At 46.2% G+C, this 11,275-nt stretch overlaps 1 protein-coding gene across 3 annotated transcripts in view; it reads right to left on the reverse strand.

Moving 5' to 3' along the window:
- Positions 1-10,749, reverse strand: part of GPAM (glycerol-3-phosphate acyltransferase, mitochondrial) — a 62,639-nt gene extending 51,890 nt beyond the window's left edge. For 2 of the 3 annotated variants that reach the window (XM_003922202.4, XM_074382877.1), the window contains exon 1: positions 10,527-10,749. The gene's annotated coding sequence lies outside the window, so the exon portion shown is untranslated. Of the gene's footprint in view, positions 1-5,324; positions 9,477-10,526 lie in introns of those variants that run through there. The other variant, XM_074382878.1, reaches the window with a different exon arrangement.
- Positions 10,750-11,275: the final 526 nt, after the last annotated feature.

The raw sequence follows: 11,275 nt of genomic DNA on the forward strand, positions 1-11,275 counted from the left end.
GGTAAAAGGCAAGATATGAATCATGAGTCTGAGCCAGCCCAGAGAAATCTAAAATTTCATTTGGAAAGGTTAACATTTTTGTGCTCAGTTATTCAGTAATTCAGAGTGGTTCTTAAGAACGAATATCAGCATTGAAGCAAAATATCAACTCGCCATCCCTTGGGTCCGGGCTGGGAGTTTGGGGCTGAACTTTGAGGAGGTGGGAGACCAAGGGACAAAGGAGGTAGTTTCAATAGTGCTTGACGATATGTAAGCAGTGGGTTAGTGCAGGAAGGAGTGTAGAGGACAGGCCTCCTCTCAGCACTCGTGTGTGTGTGTATGTGTGTGTGTGTGTGTGTGTGTGTGTGTGTGTATGGGGGGAAGTGGTGGAGAGGGAGAGAAAAACAGTGAAGCAGTCAGTCTCCTCTTCCTGTTTCATCTAGCTAAGATGGAAATTTAGAAACTCCCTTCTCTAGAGTAGCCCTAGGTATTTAGGAACATATCAGACAAAATATTCATTTCTCTCTCTCTCTCTTTTTTTTTTTTTTTTTTTTTTCTGAGATGGAATCTCAATCTCATCTAGACTGGAGTGCAACAATCTCAGCTTACTGCAACCTCCATCTCCCAGGTTCAAACAATTCTTCTGCCTCAGCCTCCCAAGTAGCTGGGATTACGGGCGCACACCACTATGCCTGGCTAATTTTTGTATTTTTAGTAGAAATGGGTTTTCACCATGTTTGTCAGGCTTGTCTCAAACTCCTGATCTTGTGATCCACCCACCTCGGCCTCCCAAAGTGCTGGGATTACAGGCATGAGCCACTGTGCCTGGCCTCATTTCTCTCTTATTCTGAAGAAAGAATCTCTTTAAAAACAAGCATTCAAAATGATTTCCTCTGCAAACAGCACGCGGTTCTACAATGTCATTTTCCTTAATTTTTTTGTGTAATTTTCTAAACAGGGGCCATAAATGTTTGAGCAGGAAAGCAGTCCCAGCATGGAAGAACCAGAATCTGAAGGGTACTCTGGAGAGAGGTGATCTGACCCAGCTCTACCAACAGCCAGCACTGAGGTGCTAGTTACTAAGGCTTTCCCACTCTGTCCCTGCCTAAGGCTGTTTTCTTGTCAGTAACAGAATGAGTCAACCTCATACTTTTTCATCCACCCAAGCTTCTGCATGTTGTTGTCTGTTTAACATGTTATATTCATTAGAGTTTAGAGTTACCATTTAAGATAATACATATTATTAACAATAATGGATTTCTGGTGAGCACTTAGTGTTTACCAGGACTGTGCCACGCGCTCTCCATACGCTCTGTTATTTAATTCTCACAACTATCCAACTCGAGAAAGACTCATGATTACAGACGTCTCAGCTCTGATGCTGAGGTTTAGGAAAAAGAACTAAGTTTCCCAAGTCACACAGGGAGTAGGTGGCGAAGCTGGGATGTGAGGCAGAGTCCGTTTTTTTAAAGAACTACCCGTCTTCATGTTCCTTGGATGCCCTAGTCAGTGTCTCACTGACAGGAGGATGCAGCTTCAAACTCCCTCACCCTAAACTTCTCACTGTGCCGTGAGGCCTCTCACTATGCCAAGCTACCAAACACCAAGATGTTGTCTGTGGAGGCAATGGCACCGCAGCTGCTGTCAATATCCAAAGCATGGTCTTGAGACACTGAGAACCCATGCCCAGTCAGTGCCTCCATGAGGAGCAGGCTGCTAGTGTACATGGTAGAAGGTCCCTTGTCCTCAATTCCTATTGCCATTGTCCTGCTCAAACACACAGATGGAACAACGCTGTCTGCAAATCTCTGATTATTAGATAATTTTTTTTTTTTTTTGGTAGGAAGAGACAATCCCTTCCAGGATGGCCCAAGTCAACAATCTGGTGACACAAGAACTCTGGGGGCTCTTCTCAAAATAGACAGTTGGGGATTTTTTTTTTTTAATTATACTTTAAGTTCTTGGGTACATGTGCAGATCGTGCAGGTTTGTTACCTAAGTATACACATGCCATGGTGGTTTGCTGCATCCATCCCCCCATTATTTACATTAGGTATTTCTCCTAATGCTATCCCTCCCCAATCCCCCAACACCTTGCCATCCCTCCCCTAGCCCCCCACCTCCCAACACGCGCCAGTGTGTGATGTTCCCCTCCCTGTGTCTGTGTGTTCTCAGTGTTCAGCACTCATTTATGAGTGAGAACATGCAGTGCTTGGTTCTCTGTTCTTATGTTGGTTTGCTGAGAATGATGGTTTCCAGCTTCATCTATGTTCCTGCAAAGGACATGAACTCATCCTTTTTTATGGCTGTATAATATTCCATGGTATATATGTACCACATTTTCTTTATCCAGTCTATCATTGACAGGATTTTAAGATGATATATCAGCATTGCCTTGAGTAGGGAGGGAGGTGCGTGTTCGTAGGGGAAGAAGAATAGGTTGTAAAGATAGAGCAATACCGGCAAAGTTAATGATTTTCACAGATCTGACTCCCTTGGTGGTCAGGGATAGAAGTTTAATTACTGCATGTCTACTGTGATCTGTTGCTTTCCTATACACTGAGGATTAGTTCCTGACAAGAGTGTGGAAATCTGATGTTTTACAAATGAGGAAATGCAGCTTCTGCTAGTAAGAATGAAAACAGGGATTCTATTTTTTCCACTCTACATCCAAGCCTGTGCAAATAATTCAGGTTATCCAGCTCGAATTCAGGTTTTCTTGAAGTAGATGCCTTCAAGAAAGGCCTTAGACTATACGATACAGTGCCTAGTACAGAGTAGAAGCTCAATAAAACAGGCTGTATTAACAACTCTTACTGTGGTTTCTCAAACTCAGGTAGAAATCATCTGATCCAATAGTTCTCAACCTGAGGTGATTTTGTTCCCCAGGGGATATGTGTATGGAGATATATTTAGTTGTCACAAATGAAGGGAGGGGTACCACTGGCATCTGGTGGTTAGAGACCAGGACACTGCTAAATGTCCTACGATGCATGGGACCATCCCCACAACGAAAAGAATTATCTGATGTATAGCACCTATAGTGCCAGGGTTGAGCCATTCTGATCCAACCTAATGCATTCTACAGATAAGGACACCCAAACCTAGAGAGATAAAGAGACGTGCACAGGTCCACACAGCTAGCAGAGCCTTGATGAGAAACATTGCCTAAAATCTTCCACAATGTTCTTGCCCCTGCGTAAGCCACCAGCACAGATTCCAGAGGAACACAGTGTCCCTCTAGGGGCCCTGCCACCAGCTTCATGCTCCCTCAACTTCTTTTTCTTAGGGGTGTAAACACAATGATCAAATCAAAGAAACTTTTATTTTAATAACAAAATAGGCAAGTTAAAATATCAATAATTAAGTAGTCACATTAGGTCATGCTAGAAACTGCCAGAAACATTCTCTCTAAAATGTATATGTTTTGCATTATCATTGTCACCAGCAACCATGTCTGGCCTCCTATGTGCCAGGAGATGTGTTGGGTCTCAAGGGAGAGACAGGCAGAGGGAGAAGGTGTCCACCAATATCACAAAAGGTATATCCTTGACCTCTAGAAACACTCAACCCAAGCATGAGAGTCCCTTTTGCAGTTGCTGTCACAGAGAGAAGCCAAGATTACAAACATGGGTAGAATAAAATGCTTCTTGCCACTAAATATCTAAGCTTAGCATGACTTGCTTATTTTAAACAATGTTTAAGTCCAAGAACTTGGATTTTTCCACTTACATTCTTGAAATGCAGCTTGCCTGGTGGACATATTGTTGTATCCATCAAGCTCGTGAGGGACTTCCAGTGCCCTGGACCATATCTCAAGTGTCAGAATAACCACATGCATCAGGACACTTCATTTAACCACAGCAGAGCCAATGATCTCAAGATCCCCTAACATTTAACCACAGCAGAGCCAATGATCTCAAGATCCCCTAACATTTAACCACAGCAGAGCCAATGATCTCAAGATCCCCTAACAGAAGCAGGTGGATGGAGAACTCCTAAGATTTGGCTACCATAAGCCAAGGTACTGGCATCTTTTGCAGCAGTTTCTAAGCTGCTTCTAAGTGGAAGCTGGTGACCTGAGTTAACACCACTCTGAAGATCAACTTTATCTTGAAATATCAATGAAAAATTAAACATCCTGATAACACTAAGTACTAATTGCTTTTATTTCCATTGCAACTGCTTTCTGAGACGGATAACTTCCCCTTTATATTTTCATGACTTTGGCCCAGAGAGTGGATACCCGAGGCATTAAACATACAGGAGCCTGGGACACCAAGAAAACAGTAGTTCCTATTTAAGGATTTGGCTGCAATAGCCAGCTAAGTGTCTTGGGGAAGTGAATGGAATTTGAATAGATCAACTCTGCCACTCTGCTACAGGCTGGGAAATCAGAAACTAAGAAGGATATCCCAAGGGTGCCTGCATGGGTTTGGGCATGAATGTTAGCCTTGGTGAAAACCAGCTTTTTGAACAATGCTTCCTGGACTCTGAGCTATCAGTGCTGTAAACCAAGGGATACTAACTTTTTTATTCTGCCCAGTCTTGATGTTAACATTAAATTAAACATAAATTGCCAATCAACAAACCCCATCGTTTGATAAAAGAAAGAATGCTTTAAAAATTCCAGCAAGCAGGAAGGATAGACTCTCAAAACGAAAGGAAGTTCCTCAAATTGAATATACTCACCCTAGACTGGAAAAAAATCATAAAGCAACAGCTACCTGAGGTCTGGCATGTGGGTGCCACGAATGCTAAACAACCACGGGTGGTGGCTGGAGAAGAATCAGTTGAGACCCAGCTGGAATGGAGATGGTGTTGAGGGCATGGACAGGGATTGGGGAGGAGGAGAGTCGGGAAGAAACACACTGCACTGTGAATACGCTGCACCGCCCTATGGTCTGCTCACATTTTCCACTCTGTAATCCTGCAGTAAATTGCCTGTTTAATCCCCAGTCTCTTCCACTGGGCTGTGAGTTCCTTGACAGCAGTGACTGTGCCTTGTTGCCCTGATTCATGGAGCTGAATAGACATGGGGCAGACATGATGGTGTAGTCAGGCACTGAAGGGGCGATGGCAAAGCCCCAGGGACACACAGTGCTGCTTCACGGATCTGTGCCATCGGAGGATTAGAGAGCATATTTTCTAGTATCTAATAGTGCGTGTTGTTCTGTCTGGGTAGTGGAAGGGCCCCACCCCTGCCTTACCCAGCAGGCTCACCTGAGCATCAACCCACAAGATAATTAAAATGCACCCCAAGGGGAGCCTGATGGGAGCCAAAACTGCCGCGGCCCCAGCCTGGGGGATCGCTGAGCAAAAGTTCAGCTCCTATCCCACAGTACCTGCAGATGTCTGAGGGGGAGCAGAGCTGATGGTGGGGTGCAGCCAGCCTCCTGCCTGCTGCTGCTTCATAGTCCTCCTGGTTTTCCCACAGCCAAGTCCTAGCAGAGCGCTCAGTCCAAGGTTTTAATTTTCCCAGCCCCACTTCGGGGTTCATTTCTATAGCAACCACCCACTTCTTGCAGAATGTCCAACTCACAGGGAAATGAATGTTACTTTCTTTCAAGACTCATTTTGGGTGTTTTTATGGTCAATCTGATTTCTGGAAGGATGTTGAAGCCCCTAACACAGCTATACTTCCCGCCAGCCCCACAGGGCATGAATGGAGTTTACATGCAAAGCTCGCCAAACAAATGTACCCAGGCAAGGAGTGGAAAAAGGGCTCCTGCCTGCCTGTGCCTGGAGAACCCAGGAGCTGTGATGCAGCGTCTTCATTAGCACTGGCTCAGCCTGACACATCCAACATGCTGTGTCACGTGGAGACCCCAGTACCATGTGGTGGGAATAGCAAGGCTGAGGTTCTGGGAACTGAAAGATGAAAGTGAACTTTTCATTGCACATATACTGTCATTTTCCTCTTCGGAGCTATTGGGGGGTCATTGTCTTGGGGTAAAACTTGCTAATCAACCTCTCTTGGGAAACAGTTCTTGATCTTGTGTTTTGTTGCATAGCATCTCTGCCCCTTTCTTAACATTCAACTCTCTATGACTCTACCATCAAACAGGGAGTTTTCAAATCTTGAATTCATGTGGAGAAGAGTTGTGTGCCCTCAAGTCTCAGGCCTACCACAGTTTTCCCACCATTATTGCCCTCTTCAGGCATCATCAGCTAAAACACCAATGGCCCTGGAGGTCCCACTAAGCCCCGTGACCAGCCAGCAATAGGAGGGGATAGGCTAACAGATAACTGAAGGCAAGAATGAGACCCCAGGTAGGGAAGAGGAGAGGGAGAAAGAATGGATATGCTTCTGGAGAGGTTGAGGGGACAGCCTCCGTCCACCCAACTCAGGAAAGGTGGGAGAGAATTAAAGATGCTGATAACCGCATTCTTTCAGGAACCTGAGGCTAAGCATTTCCTTTCATCACCCTCTGAAAACCTCGCCTCCTCACCACCTCCAGAGTTTCTGCTCTGTCTGGAAAAAATGCTAACCAGCCACTTGCAAGAGATGTCACTAATAAGAGCTCACAATAGATACGGTGTGCTGTGCAAAGGGAACATGGTGCTCCTGGGAGAGGTCGACTGGAAAGCGTTGGGAGCACGCATGGGCAGCCAAGGATCAGACCTGGGCCTGTTCTCAAATCCTCAGCTCCCTGCTGCCCTCGCAGCCTTCCTGTTCTCAGAATTTCACCATCCAAAGAATCCCATCTCAGGTGGGTTGAGTGCCCAGGCTGGACACGCAGGTGCTTGGAGAGGAAGGACACAGAACTAGGTCTACAGGAAGGATGGACGTAGTTCTTGGAAAGGGGCTTAGGGGCTTCTTCTGATAGGATTGACTGCAGTGGGGTGAATGCTGGGCTCCAACTGGGGGAAGTAGGAGGGAGGTCCTGAGAGAAAGGGGATTCTAGGAGACAGAACTGGCCACTTCTTCCTCCCACCATCCTTGAGTTTGGGCCTAGCTTCTCTCCACCAGCTGGGGAAGGAGCGCCCAGGACAGGGTGTCAGAGGCCCTCGTTTCATCTGGGTCTAACCTGCCATCAAATCACAAAATGCCAGAGGCGGGCACCTCAGTCTCATTTTATGCTGAGGAATTATTCACTCCAACGCTCTCATTTTATGCTTAAGACTCTGAGCCCCGGGGAGGCGCAGGTCCATGGCCAGGGCGGCTGAGCACTTCCTGCATTCCGGTCGAATACAGGAAGGGTCCAAATCCTGTTGGTTCATCAAAGAATCTTTTCTTGGCTAGCTCCCACCCCATTTAAACTAATTTCTTTGTTCTTTTTCTCATCATATATGGGACTGACCCATTTGTTTGTGTGATTTCTTTTTAATGTCGGTCAGCTGTTAAGTTTCACAAGACCAGACAGCTCTCTCAGCCTCATCTTCCACTCTACCCACCATGCCTCATAGACAGTAAGCACACAACTGATACTCATTCAACACAGAATCTGTACTCTCAAAGTAACCTGATGAGAAATTATTACACTCATTTTACAAAGGAGGAAACCAGACCTTGGACAATTTAAGTGAAAAAAGCAAGATCCAGTTGTGGATTCTAACGACCTTTTTCCTTAGGCTGTCTGCTTTTCTAACAAAAGATTAACAGATTTATGAGGGTTTCTTAAGCTGTGGACCTTGGTTTAGACTTTTTCAAATGTGATGTTCTAGAGCCAGATGCCCCAAGGCTATTCCCTGAGAGAGGAGAAGAGGAGGGGTCACTTGGAGGGCGGCTCAAAGCAGGTGTCCCCAGGCAGGTGCCCCATCTTGCCGAGTCAGGCACAAGTGTGGAGCCCACAAGCATCAGTGGTCCAAGAAGATGCTAAGTCAGGGTTCCAGGCAAGGAAGAGGGGGCTGAGGACCACTAAGCAGGGAGCACACCCCAACTGGAGAGGCATACAAACAGGAATATCTGTCTGATAGGAATACTATTAGGTTTGTGCAAAAGTAATTGTGTTTTTTGCTGTTACTTTTATTAACAGAAATCAGGCACCCGAATGCAGTAAGCCCAAAGCTGAGGGTCTAGAGAAAGCCCCCGGTAGAAGGAAATGGCAAAGGCTTGGAGGCGAGACCAGCCTGCCATTGAGTCTCAGCTCCAGTACTCACCGGTGTGGGCATGTTCCTTACGCTCTCTTAGCCTTGGTTTGTTTCATCTGAAACACAGGGTGGTGCTAACCCCCCTACCCATAAGGAGGAAATATGAGACAGCCAGGGCAAAGCACTCGGCACGGTGCCTGAGATACAGTCTGCTTCCGGACAATGCTAGCTTCATTAAGCACATCCTTCAAGGCTGGAACAAACTCCAGATTTGGGGCTTCTCTTCGTGTTTAGGTGAGAGACTGTGAGCACTTAACCCTGGCTACCACGGCAGGTGAGAGGGAGATGGGGAAAGCTGATCCCAACAGAGAGAACAGAGCAGATCTCAGAACTGGAAGCATCTCAGCTCAGGGTCTGTGCTTGCTAATCACTGAATTCTCAAAGCCTGGCTCACAGCTTAGCACGTGGTTGGTGCTCAGTAGGCCCAGCTGAATGAATGGGGTCCAACCAAGCAGGCAAAGCAGTTGCTATGTGTTTACCATCAGCCTGCTATCATTCGTCAATTTCTTATTGGCTCATTCAGTCCTAGAGTGGCCATCATGACATAGATGTAAAAAAAAAAAAAAGCATGGGCTCTGAAGTCTGCCATTTACTATGCTAACTTGGGCAGTTTCCTTAACTTATAGTTTGCTCATCCGTTAAATGGGGTTGACACTCACCTCAGTGACCTCAGTGGCTCATTGTGGGTACTGAGTTAGTTAGTACACAGGCCTTAGAAGAGTGCTGGGTGCATAGAAGACACTCCGTCAATGTTAGCCATTATCACAAGAAAGAGTCTACTGGATGTCATGGATTCCTAGGTGCTGGGGTCATGGCTGAGAGCCATAAAGACATGAAACCTCCCTTCATAGCTGTCAGTCTGGCAGGGACAATGGATCAGGAAACAAGCAATCATATGACAATATGGTTAGTGGTCCAATAAGGGGAAGTTCAGGGGATCCTAACCTCATAGCAGAGGAAGTGGATTTACTCAGAAACAGATGTGACTGATCTGACTTGGTCAGGCCAGGGGGCAGGGTAGGGTGAAGAATGCTTTAAGCAGACAGGATAACATGTGATAAGGTTTGACCATGGTGGGTCCGGAAAACTGGAAGAGTGTTCCTGTGGTGAGACAGCGGTAGAGAAGGATGAGAAAAGAGCACACGAGATCCAAACCATGCAGGTAATGGCAAAGAGAGAAATCGTTCCAACAGAGCAGAGAAGAATCACATCCGAGAAGCATAACCCCTGCACCGGGCTTGCCCTCCAACTCTTGGCAATTTCCACAAATTTATGAAGAGGAGCACTAGTTATTATGACAAACTTCCTGGCCCTCATGCTCTAAGTAATGTCAGGAAATCCCATGGGGCTTCTGCAGAGAAGGCTCCCTAGGGACCACAGAGGTCAGCACAGGAAGCATCTTCACCGTCCTGTGAAGCATCTTCACCATGGACTCATTCCACTGCAGCTAACAAAGCAGGGATGATCAGATACCAACACTGAGAATTAAGACAACACAGACAGAAATACTTGGGAATAAAGTCAGCCACAAAGAGTGGAGAGAGAAAATGCTGTTGGCATGATTACTTCTTAACCTGCAATGCATATAGGGAAAAATCAGTGTTAAGAATACTGACGTACTATAAAAGCATTCTTTTCCACTCAATACTAAAATAAAAAGTATTGTTTCCCTTGGTTTTGTATCATATCTTCCCCTCTGCTGCCACCTCTAGCCAAACCTAACAGAGAGAATGAAGTCTGTCTTTTCTGCTCTTCCATCTTCATTCCAGATGGTTAAATCCTGCTGGCCCCACATGGAGCCCAGTTTTCCCCTACAGTGAGAAAGTCCTTTGACATAAAGCTATCAGCCTGACCGAAGCTCAGAAAACACCCCTAAGTAGGGAATACAGTGGGGATTAGAATGAATATCACCCATTAAACACAGACCTTGAAGTGGGAAAGAAACTTTCATAAAAGAGGGGTTCAGCCCCTCCTCTTTTCTCTGCAGCCAACATCACGAGGATTGATACCAGGATTTGGACTACTAAGCAGAGCCTTTGAAGGCCATGTGCCATTCTGGATTTGATCACATTTCAAGCTAAAGCAATTGGATTTTTCATAAAGTGTCCAAAATCTTCTCAGGACTTTGGGGATTCTGAGCCAGGGTGGAGGATTACATGGAGGCCAAAAGAGTAGCAAAAACTCAGGAAGGATTTCATGAGCAGCAAATGCACACAGATGTGAATGCTACAGCACAAACCTCTTTGCAGCTGCAAACAATTATGGTCAAGAGCCTCAGTTTTGCCTGGGCATAGAATTCCGTGATTCTGAGTTCTTTTCTTTGTCTTTCTTCTTCCTACTGTGTCTGCCTCTCCTGTATTCCACTCTGCTTCCCCGGCTTCCTCGTCCTAACCTTGTGTCTCTTGTCACGACATCCTAAGAAATTACACCCTGTCCCCCAGGTTTTTAAATACCTGTATCCTTGACTTGGTGGTGTTTGAGGAATTATTTCCAATCAGTTGATTAGCAAAGCTGATGGAGACTCTGGAGAAGACAGTCCCAGGCTGTGGGTGAACAAAAAGCAAAGTCCGGTTCCTCTGGGTGCCCGTTTGTATGGCCAAAGGCTGACGAACTTTGGGCGCTCCACAGTAACCTCAGAAAGAGGCCCCCAGCAGCAGCGAATTCTCCCAGGGCAGTTTTGAAACACCACAGGAGGAGGAAGGCTCTTTAATCAAATAATAACCAGTCAGAGATAAGGCCTGCTAGGCTGAGCTTGGCCAGCCAATCACAGGCTTCCTTCCTACTGCAAGGACAAACAGACCCAGGCTTCTGGAGTGCATTTCAGGGCTTGTTATAATTTAATGATGCAATGAATGGTGTCTTCTTCGAATTGCCTGGTGGGGATTTTCTAACTGGGGAGTGAAACTCGGAGCGCAGTAGCCTCATTCCTGGTAGATGTGTCGGCAGCTTGAGTGTTCACATGGAGCCCCAGGCTCCTGTCCTGCCTGGTTCCAATTTACAGGAGCGTTCTCACTGCTGAGGGGAAGGGAGGCCTGAGCGGGGCTGAGCAGGGCTGGGATCCCCACGGGGTGAGCCTATTTGACACCAGATGTACGACTCACTGACTGTGACCCTGAAAGGGTCGTGGAAACCCTAGTGACTTGCTCTCATGTGTTGAAGATGCTTTATGTGCATTTCCCACTTGTCTTTAATCAGTCATGAC

Source organism: Saimiri boliviensis, chromosome 12, assembly GCF_048565385.1.
Source record: "Saimiri boliviensis isolate mSaiBol1 chromosome 12, mSaiBol1.pri, whole genome shotgun sequence".
Lineage (NCBI taxonomy): Eukaryota > Metazoa > Chordata > Mammalia > Primates > Cebidae > Saimiri > Saimiri boliviensis.